Here is a 20,504-nt window from a genome sequence, read left to right as displayed (position 1 = left end):
ACAGTAAGGCAGTAATTCCTTTTTCAGAAGTGGATGTTGCCAAGTACAAAACTTTGATAGCTGAGAAAGCCATTGACTTTGAAAACGAATGGCTGGTAATTAGAGGCCCCCCGCCCCAGCCCAGAACAAGTACTCCAGGGCAGATTCCAAGTCAAGTTCTACTTCAGAGCCTGAGGGCAGTGCGTTTGCCTCCCAGCAGTCACCGACACCAACACTACCAATAACATCAACAGCAAAAACAGGATCATCCACACTACAATCTGCAACTGATTGGTTTCTACGGCAGGGGTATGGTAAGTCCAGAGCTGATGCAAAGGCAAAAGAGGCCGAGGACATCAGAACACCCCTGAGCATTGAGCGGATGGTCCAGGTGTATCTGGATGACCCAACAGATGTCTTCATGGATGGATATCCATTGGTGTATTGGTATGGGAAAAGAAGCCAAGGCTGGCGATAAAGTATCTGGCTTCCCATGTCGCAAGTGTCTCTTCTGAGCGTGTTTTCAGTGCTGCTGGTGCCATTGTAACGGTGAAAAGGACCAGTCTCTCTTCCAAAAGCGTGGAGAGGTTAACCATCATCAAAATGAATCAGCACTTTATACCACCGGACTACAAAATACCTGAATTACAGCAGGAAGAGGAGAGCGACTTTGATGACATAAGTAGGGTTACATAATCTACTTCTGTCCGAACCACCAGAGTTTGAGGACGAGCTCCTCTTCCCTTACGACTAGGCTTTCAAATTGTTACTTTCTACCTTCCTTTATTTGTGTGTGTATCTGTCTTTTTCTGCTTCAAATCAAATCACAACAAATGAATCCATCACTACCGTCTTCTCTTTTTATTTCCCTATTGGAGTTGCACCTCTGTGCATTTTACTGCCCACTCCTCAGAGTCCTGCTCCATCTTCCTGACTTGCCCTAAATACATTTCCCTCAAGCCAGACAATGGATGGAGAATAGTACAGGAAAAATTGTTGCCTCTAACAGTCCCTCCATAAGAAGAGGAACATGACTATAGGTATCCTCCTTTTGTTTCCGAGCCGAAACCTGTCCCTGTCAGAAATAGGCTACCGCCTCAGCAGGCATAACAGCTCATCAATGTCAGAACAGAAGGTACTTGGCAGAGAAAGACAAGAGACTCTTTGAAGAAACTTGCTGACATGTCACATTTCTGCACACTCAATTCAATTGAACAATGACCGCTACTCAGGCCGCGGCCCATCTCACAGCACTGACCATGATGATGTGAACCAACTTCAATTGCAACAAAGAAGTGTCACAGATGAGTAAGAAAACCAAAACAGCGACTAACACTCAAAATGAATGTGGAGTAATAATGAGGCCACTGGCTCAGTAAAAAAACACACACCTGTCAGAAAGAACTAGGCATCTGACAGCAAAAGAGAAGAGCAAGACAGGTAATGTACTAATGTTGGCAATGCATGCGTTGTATGCAGACTCAGAGTGATTGCTGTTTTTGTGTTGATGTTGATGATGTTGTGCATGAAGTCGAACTGTACTAGTAATTCATCTACCCACCAAAAGTGACTCAAGTGACAGTCAATGTTTCCCTTCTTGTTGTTTAATAACAAAATTGTACTCCTACTACTGCAGGCCAATATCCGTTGCAGCAACACCATGATGATGACCATACTATCTTCGCAGTCAGTCAGTTGGATCGGATGAGTGATGGAATAACTCTGGGCATTTCAATTCAAGTGGCATAAAAGGTAAATAAGCCAACAACCACAGCAGACCTACATGTCTGTGTAGTGGTGGAGTCGAGTAGTCACGAGTGTACTAGTGGAGGTATGACTGACAGCTGTGTGTTGATTTAATTACCTACTTTGGAAAATGGTATGTTGCTGTATATAATGTGTCCAGCTGTAACTGTTTCTGATTAATGGCGCTGTAAACAGACTTATTGTTTAAGAAAAATTGTACTTCTACTGCAGGGCTATCCATTGGACACCATGATCATGATGACCACATATACTCTTCGCAGTCAGTCAGTACTTAGGATCGGAGATGATTGATGGAATAACTGCGTTGCATGAAGTGCCATAAAAGGTCAACACAAGTGAACATGAACCACAGCAGACCTACAAGTCCGTATATTGATGGAGTTGAGTGCAGTGGTATGACTGACAGCGGTGCATTGATTTATTCACTTAATTTTGGAAATGCTAGGTTGCTGTATATGTGCTTTGTCAAAATTACAGCTAAATGGAGGTTTGGTTATGCTCTGTCCTGTTGGTATAGCTAAAAAATGCTGTAAACAGAGTAGACAGACATGATGTATCTATCCATGCCGCCTCAGTCTAAAAGTGTTCTCTTTTCTGTCTTGTTGCACTCCACCGCAATTGATGCATTTATTTTACTCATTGATTTTTCAATATCCCATTTGTTTTTCCATTTACACTTACAGGCCGTATTTTACCCTGTGCTATACTTGGAAAAACAATACACACTTACTTTCCCAATGAATCTACATATGCCAGGCAGGCAGTGGCGTCACCCAAAATTGATGGACGGAGCATCCATGGAAGGGCCTGAGGACCAAGAGGAATGCCGAGATGCAACTCCCCATTTGACCAGGATAACACAGTAACAGTATCAACTTTCTTCATCTTTGAAACAATTTGATTCATTTTTTGTCTTCAATCATTAATACCGTGTGTTGTTGTTGCTCTCTGCTTATAAGTTATAATTCATCCCTACAGCTATTTTTAAATTTTCTTTGCTATCTTTAAAAGCAAGCCCGGTACAACAGAATAGAACACAAACTGTATGTAATCTGTGTCTCTCTCTATGAGGGCAGACAGGCAAGTCAAAGTGCCTAATATTAATATTCTGATGACCTGCACTGTCTAATTGTCTAGTAGTAGTAGTTAGTAAGTTTTACTTATCATTAACCAACAAGTTATCATCATCATGCATGCATTTCCTTTTTCACCCTTAACACATTTATGGATATGGTAGTCTACAAAGATTGTGCTTTCTTTTGTTGTTTCTCCATGCGTACTGTTTTTCTTTGTCAAACCTTTCCCAAAACCCCCGTTCCCAACCATTCATCAAACCCTAACCCTCTTCCCCCAGACTATGTGATTTATTGAGGTGTGACTACCTTAAATGTACACCAATAATTGATTACACGCTTGCTGGGGCGGACGTGGCAAAAGCAACACTAATTCAATTTCAAGGCAGGGGGAGGATCTTCTTCTGCTTGCCCACCCATGATAAGTATATTTGCGAGTTAACTTTTTTAACAAAGGAACCTAATCAATCATCATTAATTGCTGGCATCGATTGTCATCCTTCCTGCTATTACACACAGCACTAAAGGTTACGCTTGTGTCTAGTGTAGGGCTAGTTGAGTGACTCTAAAACAACAATTTTGTAACTTGTTGTACTAGGCTATCCCCTCACCCATTATGTTTTATTTACTTCGCTCTACTACTCCCCCCAGAGTCTCTCTCAGGCGACTGACTGACTCTTTTTCATTTTTTGTAAATGCTACTGCCAGTGTCTACTACTGCTACCACCACAACCATGGCATCTGATTCTGCATTCTCTTCGGAAACAACACTTAACCCACCCCTCTCCCTAACCCCAACCAATGTCCAAAACTTAAAAGTCCCAAAAATCCAACGTCCAATTGTGAAAAACCCCGATTCCCACCCACCAAAAGAAGCTATAAAAAAGGGGCAATTTAACAGGGTCTTTAGCGGCGGGATAGTCTTCTAATGTCCTTCTCCATGGCCTTTACCTTTTTCTTCAACTCCTCTACCTCCTCCTCCAGTTGCTCACTGTGGAGGAGCATGCAGTGCACATATGCCCTGCAGTTACATCCACAGGTGGCGGCATTAGTGCTGGATGTTGTAGGCGGGCGGCGATGGGTGGCTGCCTGACCGTGGCGCCAAACAACTGAAGGGGCCTGGCAGGGTCCCGGGGCATTGGACAAGGGTGCAGCTGCTGCCACCTCCTCCTCCTCCACCAGAGCCACCAGCCGTTGGTATTCCGCGCAGATGGCCTCCAGCTTCCGGCGCCGGGCCATGACAGCCAACTCCTTCCTCGTTGGCTTTTGAGGAGCTATATCAAGAAAGAAAAAAATTATATTTTACCAAAACTCTTAGCAAAACAGTAACACAAAATTAATTCAACATATAGTGGCTTAGAAGCTGTAGCACTAGCAAGCACAGTACATAACATTTGTGGTATGTATCTGTCCTCCCACTTCCTCAGCCTCTAAAATTTGTGGGAGTTTCAGGCATTATACTAGCACTATGACTCAGTACACCAGTTTTCTTTTTCTCTTTAATTTAGCGAAATTACATAACCTTGTTGTAGCCGGCATGCCAGCTCAGTCAGCTTGTGCCCAAGACAAACATACTTGAGTCTGACTCATGACGCAGACTCACGTTAGTTCTATTTACTACTGTCTGCAGGAGGGGAAGCTCGTAATTTTCTATTACGGGTGGCACTGGACATAGTCTCTCTGTTACATCAAGGGCAATTGCTCAGTTTCACTTTCACCCTGCCCAGACTACTACTAAAAGGCAGATTATTTATCTGATCCAATTACCATTGCTTATATATGGGACGACATGAGGTACTTTATTTTGATTGATTGTGTAACCAACAGATAGGCCACCCCCCATAGCAGGCTGGCTGTCAGTAAAATTAACATAGGTAGGGAGTGGTCCTCTGAGTTGGAGGAAGGCGCTGATAACTACACACATACACAATATATATATATGATGTGCTTGCAAACTACTGTGAGTCAAGGGAGTATTCTGAAAATACAACTTATATTCCCCTCGGCTTTGCTGCTGTGGCGCGGTTCTTTTACATTCTCTTCGAAGACTCTGGTCTGCATACAGTGACAGTCACCACCTATGCTATCTATGATGAATACATCCAGGCATCCATCCATTCAAAGTAAACGTCTAACATTCTTCTTAATCTCCAACAAACCTTAGTTTGTTTCACCAACAACCACCAATGGGTCCTTGCTTGCCTTGTATTTGAGTTTGACTCAAACACCGCTGACGATTCTTGCTATCCTATCCACCCATACGGTTTGGGCACCCATACAGGCATCTTTTCTTTGACATTCCACCCATCCTTCAACAACCCATGCATTTGATTCCTATCAGCCACCTATGCATGCTTTCAAAGTATCCTTCTCTGCCAGTCACATTACATCTTGCCCGTCCTTCCTCCTTCCACCCTTCTTTCCCTTTTTGTTCAACACATCCATCAAGGTCATCTGATCTGATCTGACTATTAGTCTTCTCCATTTTACTTTCACAGCTGAGTTGGAGTCAGATAGAAGAGGCCATTGGTTACTCAACTCACGCTGCTAATGCTATTGCTGCTAATGTCATTGCTAGTGAAAGGGTGTCTTCTTCAACCGTTGTCTAATGGTTACTGCAACTTCATACTTACTACGTCTCAACAGTACAGGGAGTGTACAGTACACCCTTCCTGCTAGTGTATGTCAATAAGTAAGGAACATATCTTACCACCGCCCGCCGCTGTTGCTGACTCACCCCCTGTACTAGCACCTGCAGGTTCCACAGTCGGATCTCCTGCTCCCTCCGGAATGGCCGCATAACCGCTGGCCCCAGCACTGGTGGTGGTTGGTAGTACACCTAGAAAAAACATTACACATTTTTAGATGCCTTATACACCTCCCCCTATTCATTCTTTTTCACTAGCAAGATTGGAAAAAAGTTAATACATACATATACAACATACATCACTTGTCCAAATCCGGTACTAGAGTAGAGTAGACACTAGTAGTGTTATTATGGTCCCTACGATCATTCTAGTCTACTCTACTCTATGCAAAGTTTGCCTGAGCCATGCACCATTTTAGCTTCATGTCTTTTGCGCACGTTACCTCGCAGCTTGTTGTGTAAGACGCCTTTGATCCCACATGAGCTCATACAGCTACTGTCTGAGCGTTGCGTACAAGAGATCGAAAAAAAAGCCACTTTCTTGTCAGTCCGTATTGCTTAGCCAATACCATAACATGCTACACTTTTTGGCATGACTGAGAAATGCTTTCATTATACTATCTAACGCGCACCATTTTTATCAAACAGGCGAAAGATTCCCTTCTACGAACGAACAAGAGCTTTGCAGAGCTTATGATGTAACCAATACTTCTACGTTATAAGGTGAGGGGTCCCCCAGAATTCGCACAGAGATCGTTTGACTCTTCGGTGGACTTGTAACAATGTTTATTGTTTTAATGTTATGATTTAGCTTTTTTAGCTGGCTCGTATAGTATAATGATTTGAATTGTAGAACAAAGTTTGTTATTTTAAAATAAACCTTTTGAACTTCAACTTACACAAAGACTCTGTGGTATTTGGTGTGGACTTACACAAGTGAGTGAGCGAAAGGATGTCATTATGTTCTGGGTTGTCTAATCATTGGGTATCTTCGGGGGGGGGGGTTCAGGGACCTAATGAGAGAGTATAGCTAGTCGGTCAGGGGATTGGGTGTTCTGACTGAGGTGTGAGGAAGGTCCAACCTTCCATCTCCAACATCCTATTTTCTTGTATGTGACTGTGCAGAATCCCCACAACAACAGTAGTAGTATATCCTATCAAAAATAGTCAAATATCTGATTGGGCATTTTCTTGGTGGGAATTGTCGAAAAGCCTCAAGAAAGATTAAGACCAGAAGAGGACAACACAAAGGACTGGACTCCATGGCTAGAGCTATCGGTGAATCTGAGTTTTATTTAAAATCTTTTAAATAAAGAGTAGCCAACTGGGCAAGCTTAGCTACAGACAGACAAATAGTAGTAGTACAGAGAGTCATAGCATAGGCTCATAGCAGAGGCAGTTGGAGGCAGGGATAACAACAAGAATTTAGAAATCGAGATCGAAGAAGATTTGGAAAAAAATAGAATTAGGAAATAGAAATAATAGTTCTGAAAAAATAAGGTGCAGTAAAAGTTAGGGAAATATAATTATTAATATAACCACTGGAGGACTTACTGGGATCAGCAGCAGAGCCCTCAGTAGAGGAGCGCTCCTGGCCATGTGAGGCATCTTCATCTTGTCCCGCCGCCTGTGTCCCCGTCTTCTTGCCCCTGGGTGCTGATCATGTAAGATATAACAACGAAAGAGACACACATTAATGATTGGTGTGCTGTGAACCAGATAAAAATTTTAAAAAAACACTCCAAAAACATTTTAGGAAACAATAATTGCAATAAAATTGACCTATCTCATCAGATCGACTAGTAGCATTATTGTGGGATTCACAGACTGTCTACTTATTATTTATGAACACTAATCCAGTGTTCCATTCTGATTCCAGAATACTAACTAAGCCTATGTACCACCTGACCAAGCCCACATATTCCAGACTGGCCAATTGTTCAATAAGTCTGCATTTAAATTTTAGCCGTCAAAATGCATAGGTGTAGGACATATGCATAAATTTGTGCATACACCAAATTGTTGGTTGCGTCTGATGTTCTGCTAGTGACACTGCTAAGCCTTACCACTTACTAAACAAACTACAAAATGTTCTACTAAGGACTGGGATAAGCAGCACTCAGTGACAGAGACGATGCGTGACAAAGACCTCTAAAATATTACCAACTAATACTAACTAAACCTATATCAATCCATCCACCACTATCTCTTCTTAGTGACAGGAGGACAAAGGAAGGACTAGAGTCTCTCTAGCAATAGCATTACCTAACTTAAGTTCTCTGAGTAAACTCTTGCATAGTCAGCCCGAACGAGCGCAAAGTTGCAAACAAGTAAGAGCAGCGTCGAGCACCTGTGTCCTACAATCACAGAAAATTTTAAAACGTAATTTACCTGCAATTTAAGCAGCAGTATTCTTGCTATTCGGAAACAACTTATACACAATACTTATACTACTAGTATATTAGCTACTCACCAAGCCCCATGACCTCGACACCTAGCAGGTCCAGCAGATCCTGCTCCCGGTCCAAGATGTCGGACCACCGGTGGGACAGCTGGTGATGGGTGCGCTCGACCCCGGACTGGCGAAACACAGCCCGGCGCACCTATGCCCACCGGGGATGACGCTCCTGGGTCGGGTACCCGGAGCCAGGCCTGCCGCCTGCTACCAAGGTCAAGGGGATGTGACGTTACACAAAAAAAACAAGGGCGGCCACCTCTCCAAAAAGGTCCCGGACCTGCATCCCTGGTTGGCGCAGTCTGCCGCAAGGCAGGCAGCTCTTGGGTGCAGGTACCTTGCCCTTGGAGCGACCGTTATCCTTAGGCATGGTTCTGGGGATAGCAGGAGCTACAAAAGAAAATTTGGAAGGGAAAAATAAAGTTAGGGGAAGGGGTAGGAGTTTAAAGAAGGAAGTAATATAAAGTAGTAGAAAAGTGAAAAAACTCAGTAAAAGTAGAAATAAAATGCCAAAATATAGACTTGTGGATAGAGAGGGATAGATAATAAATAAAAAAGATAAGACAAACAGTGTAAAAACCTAAGGATGGCAAAGATAGAGGGAGGATAGAAAAGCAGGCTTCAGAACCATAGCATAGAGGGAAAAAACAAGATGGCCGCAACCGTTGCGACCGCGTCGGTAAGTTTGCGCGATATATTTCCGCGCGAGCACGCTAACAGTGTCGCGAACATGAAAACGCGTTCCCGAACATGACATGCGCATCATGAACACGCTATACACGACCCGGAACAGGAAATAAGGTATCGCGAACGGGTTAGACAAGTGAAAAACAAGATCGCTGCGCCCATATGCGACCGCATGGGTAAGTTCATGAGATACTATCCACCGAGCACACAATCAGACTCCTGAACACACAATACGCATTCACGAGCAAGAAAAACTCATCGCGAATGGACGGGACAAGCAACTACGCGCGCTCGAGTAGCTACGCATAGCTCGTGAAGCGCATGTGCAACTTTGCGTAGCTACGCGTAGCGCGACTACGCATACTACGGCCAGGGTTAGTCCAGAGCAGCCTCCATGGTTGGCAGCAGCCATTCCGCTAGAAGGTTTTCCCCAGAGGATTTGGAGGAAAACCAAAGGATCAGAGAATATGAGCTAGAAGTCATGAGGCTCAAGATGAAGCAATTGGAAATGGAAAAAGAAATCCAGGCCAAGGCAGAGGAGCGCATGAAGATTTATGCCTTGGAAGATTTGAAATTGACCTTGGCCTATGCATTAAGGATGAGGGAGCTTGATATGGAGCTCGAGAGGCTTGAGGCCATGAATGTCTCAGCTGAAGAAGAAAAATGTGTAGATCAAGAAGTGAGCTTTGCTGAGTTGGAGGTGGAGTCCAGCTCAGATGCTGGCAGCATGATTGTGTTATATAGTGCTGAGGGAGAAGTATACACACCCAGAGATGTGGTGCCTGACTTGTTGGAGGGGGTTGACATACACCAGGAGGTTCAGGTTTATGACGTAGCTCCAGTGGTGTGCAGTATCACTGAAGTAGATTGGGGAACTGACACAGGGGATCATATTTCTAGTGATGGGAGGCACACTCCACTGACTCTAGATGAGAGGTGCAGGGAGAGGGGTTCCCCCATGGTAGAAGTCCTGGTGTGTGAATATGGAGACCGCCCAGAAGATTGTGGGTTGAGTGACAAAGACAGTCAGACACTGTCTTTCCAATCTCAGGAGAGTGGTGTGGGGTGCTTGTGTGAGGTATTAGAGGGTGGGGCAAAGGGTAGCTTGGTTAACAACCGTGGCGGGCTGTGTGATTCATTTGTTGAAGAGCATATTTTAAGTCCCTGTTTTCCAGAGCTATGCCAACACCCAGTGGAGGGTGAGTTCTCTGATTCCAGGCATCTTGCGTTGGAGGCAGACCTCTTGGTGGATTCCAGAATGTCTGAAGAGGCATTGGGGAGTGGTCTTAAAAGGAGTGGCTTGGGTATCTTCCGGTCCTGTCTGTTGGAAGAGGTTCAGTGTAGCACAGCTAGGTCCCAGTGTAGTGGGAGGAGTGTAGGAGCTCACGTCCTGTCTCAGCGGAGAAGGAGTGAGTGTGGGACTGTACATCCCAAGGTGCCTGAAACCCAGTCTCAGGGTCTGGAGGGTTCCCTAAGGGAACACCAGGATGGGGGCCTAGGCTGTACTAGTAGACCATTTGAAGGGTATCTCCTAGTGTCAGGAGAACCTGGAGCATCTGTAAACGGGGCTCCAGTGGTTCTGGTGTCTGGCGGTGCTGCTCCAGTTGGGAGGGTACAGAAGTCCAGATTGAGGGGTGAGAGGGGGAAGTGTTCCCCAGTGGGAGAACCAGTGGGTCAGGGGTCAGCCAGAAGGGCTAAGCCTCATAAGAGTGACCATGGTGACACCAATTCTGTCCTGGGGGACCTTCGCACACTGTCACTTGGACAGGGGTTGGGAGATCTGCGCCAGACAGACTGTCACACAACACATCTGTCATTTGTTACCTTCGGGGGATACTGTTTGAGTCCCCAGAAGTCCTGGTGTGCCAGGCAAGTGTTCAGCCGCAGGGTTAAGCCCTAGGGTTAGGTGGCCAGGTTCAGGATCTGCCTGACCTGGAGGGAAGGACATCTGTAACCAGTGTCCTGACCGGTTTGGCTTCCAGGGGACCACCCCAGTTGGGGGGGTGCAGCCCCCCAGAAGGGGGTGCAGAGGGAGGGAGTCCTCGCCTCTGACCCCGGTGCAACCTGAGGGTTTAGACCCTACATTGGGAGACCAGTTGCAGTAGAGAGGTCCTGAACTGGTGAGAGAGTTGTGTTCTGAGGGTGCCTCTCCTGGGAGGAGAGTGCGGGACCCCAGAAGGGGAGGTAGGGGGAGGAGAGCCTCGTCTGTGACCTCTGGTCAGCCCGAGGGTCCAGCCCCTGGGCTGACGGGCCAGTGTCAGGATGCCATACCTGACTTGGCAGGAGGGAGAGTGGAGTGGAGAAAAGGTCCCAGGCACCTGGGGCTACCACCCCCCACTTTCTGACACCTCAGAGGTTAGAGAGGCCTGAAAGGCATGAGGCCTGGCTCTCATCACTGACCATTGTCAGTGGTCACTGTGGCTGGTTGTCCTGATGGACAGAGTTGCCCCTGGGAGAAGGGCAGGAGTCACACCCTGGGGATGGACTGGGCCACAGCATTGTGTTGGCCAGGTGGGTACTGTCTACCAGTGAGGACACATCTCTGAGCAAAGTAAGGTTAGGCGCTGCACAGATGGGGTCCCCAGTTGAGGAGAAGGGTCCCTCATGGTTTAGCCTAGTGGGAACTGAGAGTATAGATGGAGGGATCCAACTGGGTTCAGGAACGCGTAGAACAGGAATAGTCCCCTGCTGTTCAGGCCAGTTTCCGTGTTCTTTTTGCTTCTTCCTCCTATTTTTTCCTGACCCGTGGTTGTTGGCTTTAGGACTCTGGGAATGTTAACACTGCTGATCAGTGCTAAAGTGCATATGCTCTCTGTGTAAATTGTTATTGTGATTGGTTATCCATGATTGGCATTTTTGTTTTACCAGTAGGTCCCTAGTAAAGTGCACTGAGTGTGCCAGGGCTGGTGATTCAAATGCTACTAGTCGGCCTGCAGCACTGATTGTGCCACCCACATGAGTAGCCCTAAAATGGAGTCTCAGGCCTGCCACCGCAGTGCCTGTGCGCAGTCTGTGAACTGCCATGTTGTCCTGGCCAGTGTACACACTTGCCAGGCCTGACCTTTCCCTTTTCTTACACATTGGACACCCCTAGGGTAGGTCCAAGGTCCCCCCTGGGCAGGGTGCAGTGTATGTGAAAGGTAGGGCATGCACTATTGTGGGTAACATGTCCTGATAGTGAAATACTGCCAATATCGTTTTTCACTATTGAAAGGCTATCTTGCCCATAGGATAACATGGGGAATGCTGTGTAACATGTTTACCTGCATATCTTCCCATAACGGCAAGATAGACATATGGAATCTGGTATCCCTGAACTCAGAATTTATTAATACATCTTTTAGTGAAAATGTTTTTTAAATTTTAAGTTTGGAAATAGCACTTTTAGAAAGTGGCTATTTTCTTGTTCAGCCTTTCGGTGTGCCTCTGCCTGTTTATGGATTGACTGTCTGGTTTGTGAGTGACAGGGGCTGAGGTGGCTCCAGGAGACTGGGTGAGTCAGCACTAGGCTGAATAGACCCATTTGCATGTGGAGTGGTGGGGAGGAGTAGCACCTGGGTCTGAATAGGACTGTGCCTGCCTTCCACAATGCTGGCTCTACCTCTTGTGGTGCGTCTGATGACCCTGGCCCACACTCACAAAGGAAGAAGATGTGGACTGGCTGGGTACACCCAGAACTGGTTTGGATTGGGTCCAGGACCCCTCACACAGGAAGAACAAAGACTTTTTGGGTATACAAATAGAGCTGAGACCCCTGTAAAATTAGATTAGGAAAAACTTTGTGATCAAGAAGGAATCTCTGCCAAAGAAGAACAGCCAGGAAGACTGAGGAAAAGTGCTGCCATTGCTGAGTGTCTGGTATCTGACCTGCAGTTGCTGTGATTGCTGAGGAAGAGGACCAAGGGACTGTCGGCTGTGTGCTGTGTACCCCTTGCTTGAAGAGGAGCTGTGCTGTGTGCTTTGCACCCTCTGAAGGCCACCTTTCTCCAAGTGCCTTGGAAGCTTGCTCAAGGACTCCTATGAAACTCACTCTACATTGTGCTTCGCTGTCCCTGCTGTCTCTGGGCTGACTCTGTGACCCCAGGATGCCACTGGGGCTCTTTGTGTAGACTGCCTGACATGCACGTTAATTATTTTGCCCAGCATGAGATACAGAGGGCCGGTACTTTATCTCCACCGGCCTGCATTGCTGATCTCTTCGATTTGCGGGCATTTCTTGATCACCGCCGCTGGCCTGGGGGACGCGAGTGCTCTGGATCGGCATTCACAGCCGCTGGCCCGGAGGCAGGGAAATGTCACTACTGAGACACGCTGGGATTGGTTCCAGCGTCAAGGGTTTACCAGCAACCAAGGGGCTCGTCCAGGCAGAGCCGCGTCACGTCATTGGAAGCGCGAGGCGTCCCCTAGCAACCGGGGCTGCCTCAGGCTCATGCATGGAAGCCGAGCTTTGTCAGAAGCCGGAGGAACGCTGGTGAAGGAGAGAGCTGCCCCGCCGGAGATCAGCATGAGGTGACCAGCCCTCTCCCACTCTGCAAACCAAGGTAATCGGCCACATTAGTGGAACCAGCCGGCCCCGGGCGATATTGTGCAGAAGTAAGGGCTGCTGGTGATCGGTGCACGCACACGCTACAGCAGGGGCATGACTGCTTATAAGAGCACCAGTTTGGGGGAAAAGTGAGCCATGTTACAGAAACAAAAGAACGTTACTATAGTGAACTGTATTCTCACCATGAGAGCATTGCTACAGCGAACCTTTGCCCTAAGAACATTACACAACAGTGAACCTTTCACCATAAGAACATTACTAAAGTGAACTTCTTGTTTCATAAGAGGACATTTTTTAAGACAAGATTAATAGTCTATGTGATTTGTATGTCGTTTTTGATCTGCCTAATCTATATAAAGATAACTTTATTTTTATAAACAACTTTTGTAGAGTCCATTTGTGGTGTTGCATTGTATTACTGTGAGTGTTGGGCAAATACTTTACACATTGCCTTGGGGATAAGCCTGTCTGCTTGTGCCAAGCTACCTAGGGGGTGAGCAGGGGTTATCAACAGTGTGTATCCCCCTTGGCCTTACTAGAGTGTTGGTCTCTGCCTGGCTTTGGAGCTAGCCTTAGCCAACCAGAAATCCCATTTCTAACAATGCGAGAGGAAACTGCCCTAGCTCTGGCCACCCTCACTGCCAGTGTCAATTCCCTGACTGCAGCCATGTCATTTTTTGTATCCTAACCTCCTTCCCACACCACTGTCTCCCCTATCTGTTGTGCCGCACTGTTTTCCCCATACTCCTAGTGTGTCCCGAACCCCGTGTGGTGCCTGTTCCTACACCAGCCAGCCAGGAGCTTGCCTCGGACTCAGAGGATCTGGACATTGTGGTACTAGAGAAGGACCACAAGGACACTTGACCTGTTGGACAGAATTTTCTTTGTGGACAATTATTTACTTTCCCCTTGTAAATAGACTGGTTCCCCTGATTCTCCCTGACGTGTTATATTTATGTTGCCCCACCCCAATCCAAGTTCCCTTCTACTTATGTAGTAAGGACATAATTTGTTTTTCTTTCTCACTTCCAAATGGACTATTGTTGTTTTCCAAATCCCACCCTTTTTTTTTTACATAAAATCTTATTTTGAATCATACTTTCCCTATCTTGTTTAACTTTATTGTGAATGTCTTGTACAAAATATTGACAAGTATTTTGGGTGTCATCTGCTCTGCACGTTATGGCTTGTTGCAATGATGGGGTTACACTTGTACATGTGTCACATACACACATTCATCCTCCTATTTCTAGGCCTCCAAAACTGGTATACATTGCCTATCAGGACATGATACGCCGGACGCCGGACACCAACCCCCTCCCACCGCCACTGATAAGCCAACCGTTATGACCTGGGATCCCGCCACCGTCGAGCTCATCACCTCGACCATGAAGAAAACGCACTCAGGAGCCCCAACGGACCCCTGCCCAGCGCACATATTCCACATGGCCGTCGCCGCCATCGCTCCCGAACTAGGACAGACCATCAATGCCTCCTTCAGATCCGGCGTCTTCCCAGATGACTGGAAGCGGTCAGAGGTTAAACCCCTCCTCAAGAAACCAACGGCAGACCCAATGGACCTGAAAAACGACCGGCCCATCTGTCTCCTCTCCCTCGCAGTCAAAGTCACAGAGAGACTCACCCAGCTGACCACTTTAATCGAAGAGAACTCCATCCTAGACGCCTCCCAGTCTGGATTCCGCAGCAACCACAGCACCGAGACCACCCTCCTCGCCGCCACTGACGACATCCGCAAACTTACTCTATCAGGGACAACCTGCGGCCCACATCCTTCTCGACCTCTTCGCAGCCTTCGACACCATCTCACACCGCACGCTCGCAGCTAAACTTCACGACGTGGGGATACAAGGAGCCACCCTTGACTGGATCCAATCCTTTCTCTCCGGTAGAACCCAGAGGATCAGACTCCCTCCCTTCCTCTCCGAATCCACCGATATCAGTTGCGGAGTACCCCAAGGATCATCGCTCAGCCCCATGCTCTTCAACATCTACATGGCCCCACTCGCTGCCATCATCAGACAGCATGGGCTCAGCATAGTATCCTACGCCGACGACACCCAGCTCATCCTCTCACTCACAAAGAATCCCGAGGACACCAGACTCTGCTTCCATGAAGAAATGAAGGGCGTCGCAGCTTGGATGAAAGACAGCTGCTTGAAGCTCAACTCAGAGAAAACCAAGGTCCTCATCCTCAGACCCTGCACCTCCACCTGGGACAACACCTGGTGGCCCTCTGCCCTCGGGAATCCACCCACCCCTACAGACCATGCACAAAACCTCGGCATCACCCTCGACTCCTCCCTCTCCATGAACCGCCAGATCAACGCCGTCGCCTCCACCAGTTTCAACTGCATGCGCATCCTCTGCAAGACCGTCAAATGGATCCCCCCTGACTGCAGAAGGACCATCACCCATGTGCATATAACCAGCAGACTGAACTACCGCAACACCCTCTACACCGGAATCAACAAAACTCTTCTACACAAACTTCAAGCCATCCAGAATGCCACAGCCAGACTCGTCCTCAGGACACTGCATCACGAACACATGACCTAACACCTATGAGACCTCCACTGGCTCCCCGTCGGGAAGAGGGTCACTTTCAAACTCCTCACCCACACCTACAAATCCCTCGACAATATCAGACCCAAATACCTAAACTAGAGAGTCTCCTTCCACGTACCCAAGAGGAACCTCTGCTCCACCGACCTCGCCCTGGCAGAGGTCCCCCGCATTTGCAGAAACATTGCAGCCAAGACCTGGAACGAGATCCCGGTGAACATGAGATGCTCCCCGACCCTGCACACGTTCAGGAAGGACCTCAAGACCTGGCTCTTTGACTAATCCGGAGCTGCTCCCCCCCCAGTGCCTTGAGACCCTCATGGGTGAGTAGCGCGCTTTATAAACCCCTGATTGATTGATTGATTGATTGATACGCAACAGAGTTGACTTGTGAAGAGAATTACTTTTTATTTACATATACTTACACCGGTCAAAAGGTTTTGGGGGTGTGACCAATGGGGATCGTGCTTACGACTTCGCAATTTCGGAGGTGAGAAATGCTGTGAGGGATCATGTATGGGATGTCACCGAGGTGTAAGTGGGTGTTGTGCATGTGCCTGTACAGGGTGAAGTTCATGTGCAGGAGCGGATGGTGTATGTACATTTGGTGTTTGTGCGTGAACAGGGGCTGTTTGTGCAGGTGTTGGTAGTGCCTGTTCAGGAGGCGGTGGAAGATGTACAGGTGGTGTGAGTGCCTGTTCAGGTCGCAGTGGTGGGTGTGTACCCTTGCTGTGGTCCTGTGCAGTTTTATGGTACAGGTGTGTGGGTGTGATATGCTGCAGGCAGATGTGATGGCTCCCCTCCCTGCATTGACGGTGAAGGGAGATTTTGGATCACTTTTATCATGCCCTCCATCATCTTTATGGCCAAGGCATGGTTTCTTAAACTCTCTTCCCTCTGGATAGACATCATGTCTCTGATATTCTTGGACATGTCTTGCCAAGGTATATCCATCCTATCCAAAACATGGGTCAGTCTGTCCACCACCTGAGGGATTTGGCACATGTCCTGCTGGGCCTCAGACATGTCTGACAGAATAGCCACTATGGCACAAATGTCCTGCTTCACACCTGCCTGCAGTTTGAAGAAGTCCTGCTCCCACTGGCAACCAAGGCCATGTGCAGGCCCTCTCTGAAGGGGTTGGCCATGGATGAGACCACCAAGTCCAACTGCAGGGGGGAGGGTTGTATGAGAAAGCCAGTGGACAGGAGAATGGTTCCCAGGGGATACCTGTACCACAACAGGGTTGGTACTTCCCGTAGATGGTGGAGAGAATGTCTGGGATACACTGTATAGGGAGACGGGTGTAGGGGAACCACCACATCTGTCTCGGATGTGAGGGCTGTGAGGGAGTGCTGTCTGTGTTGTGGTGTGTGTGAGCTGTGGCTGGTTAGCTCTACGCTGGGGACAGGCAATATTTTGTTTTGGAGGAGGCTGAGGCACTTTGCTGGGCGGCGGGTGTGAGGCCTTGCAAAATGTGGGAAAAGTGGGAAAATTTCTGTCTATGGCATCAGAATCTTCATCCTCTGAGAGTCACCATCATCGTCCAATCCTTCGTCCTCCTCAGGTACTTCGTCCTCCTCCTCTTGCGCAGTACTTGCAGCCAACATTACTGTCTGGAGGAGCAGAGGATTTTCCCCTTTGATTACCCGTTGCCCAACACTGGTGGAAGGTCCATCCTCCTCATCACCATCATTACCTGTAACACAGTTGTTGCAACAGAATAAGTAATTGGCCTAGTATAGAATGCGGTGCAACACAAGGGTTGGTTCTACTGTACTTTGCATCAACAGATGACACACATGTGACCTGGTTTGTGTACCCCTACAAGTGACAGCTCACAACTTAGCACAGAGGGGTATAACGGAGATGTACATTGCACAAGCAAACTCACCAGCTCCAGTCACAGCTTTGTATTCCTTTGCGAACCCCTCTGATGTCAACTGCTGAACCATGCTCCTCATAGGTTTGGTTGACGAAGCGGTTCCCGATCTAGCAGCTTTAGAGGGAAGTTACACCATTCTCAATCATCTTCATTCATAAATTACAAAAACGCACGTGTGACATTCATGATATGTATGTAAATTTGTAAACACCAGCTGCAGGTTCTATGCAGAAGGGGATTTTGATCTTTGTCATGGTTTTGATAGGGAAACACTTCACGCCACATTTACTTGAGGGACAGGTGCGAGAGGGCTTCACTGGTGCAGCCAGGATGTCTTGTATTCTCGGGATGGTGTTGTACGCTGCACTGGTGTCATCCTGTCAGCAGCTGTGATGAGACATACATATCCATATTTCAGTACACCAGATGGTAGCTATGAGCTCACATGTATATGTCATTCTCAATGGCATATACATAGGATATTCATGGAAATTGTGTAGCATGTTTACCTCATGGACTTTACATGTGGGCCCCTGCTCACATGCAGCAATTGCCAGCTGTTACCTCCACACAGCACCAGCCACGGCCCGTATAGGGCGTGCCACCGGGCGGTGACGTAGGGTGGGGGAGGGGCAGGGTGGGTGTTGTAAAAAGCGGCAAACGGACGATTTCAGGTATGTAACGAAAAAAAAACGAATTTCGTTGCGCGCGCTGCATCGCCAAAAAACGTGTATGAGAAGGTTACTGATATTTGAAGTAAGGGGAGAAATAATCAGGACGCCACCGCATTACATTGATTGCATCTTCACCTTTAAGACTAACATGTCTCATGAGTATGATGTTGTCTGTTGACAAGTTGAAAGGAGTGTACATCCACAGGCGGAACAGTTTCACATTTGAACATCAGTTCAAACATTGCATTGCAGAGTTCATATGTGAGATGTGCAATAGTCAGGTACATTTTGTGTGCCATTTGTGCTTCCCTACCCATGAAGTCACAAAGTTCATTTCATCCTTTGAGTGTCCTCTGTTTCCATAATCCATTCCCTACATCATGGTAGAACTAAGTTAATAACGGATGATGTCCTGTACAGCAGAAATCCTAACCTCATGAATTATACATTCACTTATATAGGTGGCTACAGTAGAAGAAGAGGCAAGCAGAATGCAACATTTGACTCGGATCCCACATTGTGGGTAAGTTGCAAAGCTTGGATGGTTGCCGCCTACACTGGATTTGCATTGTGCCTTTCAGCCAAGAGATTTTAAAATTTAACTTCCTGAAGATTCACCTTAGCAGCCTATACATCCATCACAACAGTACACAACTGGAATCAGTGCGAGCCTCAACCACACCAATTTCAATATGATTTGTCCATTGGAATTTTGCTAAGGAGTTTTCATATAATTAAATCACAATCCAGTTGTGTCTAGTACACTTCATATGACACTATATACTATTTTTATTTCCATTCTGCACTCACTTGTCATACATTTTGTGCCACCCTTTCACTAGCCACCATGGTGTGATCTGGTATATGGTTAAATGCCATATGTAGGCTAATTGTGATTCAGGACAACAGTGATGTAAAACACATACAGCGGAGATTAAAGGCACATTTCATGGGCATGAGCATTCAGGTATATTATTCTTGGGTTTCCTTACAATGGCCCGCACCCACCCATTGTGTGGTCCCTGACCAGATGTCACAGACAACCTTGTATCAGAAGTCAACGTGGGTTTTGGAATCTGGGGGGACATTATTGGACCTACAATGATAAGTGTGTTTGCAACTTTACATTTCTGCTGCCACATGTGATGCACTCAATTTCAGGCACAAAGGATAAGCACAAGCAGTGTGGGCCCTACCATTGCAGAAGTGTGTAGCACTAATTGTCATGAGTGATCACACATTCAACTTATAATTGCCTCACTGTCTAGAAGCAATGTCTAGCAAATTGAAACAACAACAATTCCTGAAGTAATGTCCACTATCGTGTTTTGTTAATGGCCAAAAAACATGCCACCTGATGATAACATCTATAACCAGCTGAGTGTACTGGACAATTTCATGTTTGTAATAAACATTCTAAGTTGGACAGTGGACACATTCTCAGTCCTCCTGACAATTGTATCTCACTTCTTGTTCATCATTGTTACATTTGTTAACATTGGATTTCTAGATTTCGTCTACAAAAACAATTACAATCTAGTGGAGGCTCCTTTTTTACTTATTGTGGCACTCAATTTCAGGATTGAGTTCACAGTTCTGGAATTGTTGGTGGAATACATGTAATGTTCAGAAATCACAAAGGTATGATGAGCATAGATATGTTATATTTTGTCTTTCCCTATTCACAAAAGTCATTTGCTAAAGGTAAATGTCCTTTAAGAATTCCAATAGTTGCAAAGCTTGTTTTTCCTCTCTGGTTACCTTTGAGATTCGGACACTATATGTCCCTCTGTTGTCTGCTGACAATGTATGTATTTTGACCATCTCCTGACCAGTTTGACTTACCAGTTAGTGAGGGTGGTATGCATTACTCTGAATGATGTTCTTTTCTCCCAGAAGATGCAGGGACCTCTGCTACTGTGGTTGTCTGCACTCTGGCTGAATGTGTCAATAGGTGAAAAGAGAGAAAAGTCACCATATGAAAAATGTACATGTGGAACTTGTCAGACATTTCCTCATTTCTTCTGCATGCTAAGAGCATTGTGAAGTTCTCCCACGGCCGATGCAGGTAGGAGCAGTGGGGAGTTGCGGATGTAATGGCTTGGAGAGGGTGGGAAATAGACAACGGAATATGGAAATGTAATGTTTTAAAATAAGGATTCTCTCACCTTCTGCTTTGTGATTTTAGCGGGCACAAGATGAGTTACA

The sequence above is a fragment of the Triturus cristatus genome, chromosome 4_1 (genome assembly GCF_964204655.1).
Source record: "Triturus cristatus chromosome 4_1, aTriCri1.1, whole genome shotgun sequence".
Classification (NCBI taxonomy): domain Eukaryota; kingdom Metazoa; phylum Chordata; class Amphibia; order Caudata; family Salamandridae; genus Triturus; species Triturus cristatus.
This window is presented reverse-complemented; position numbering follows the sequence as displayed.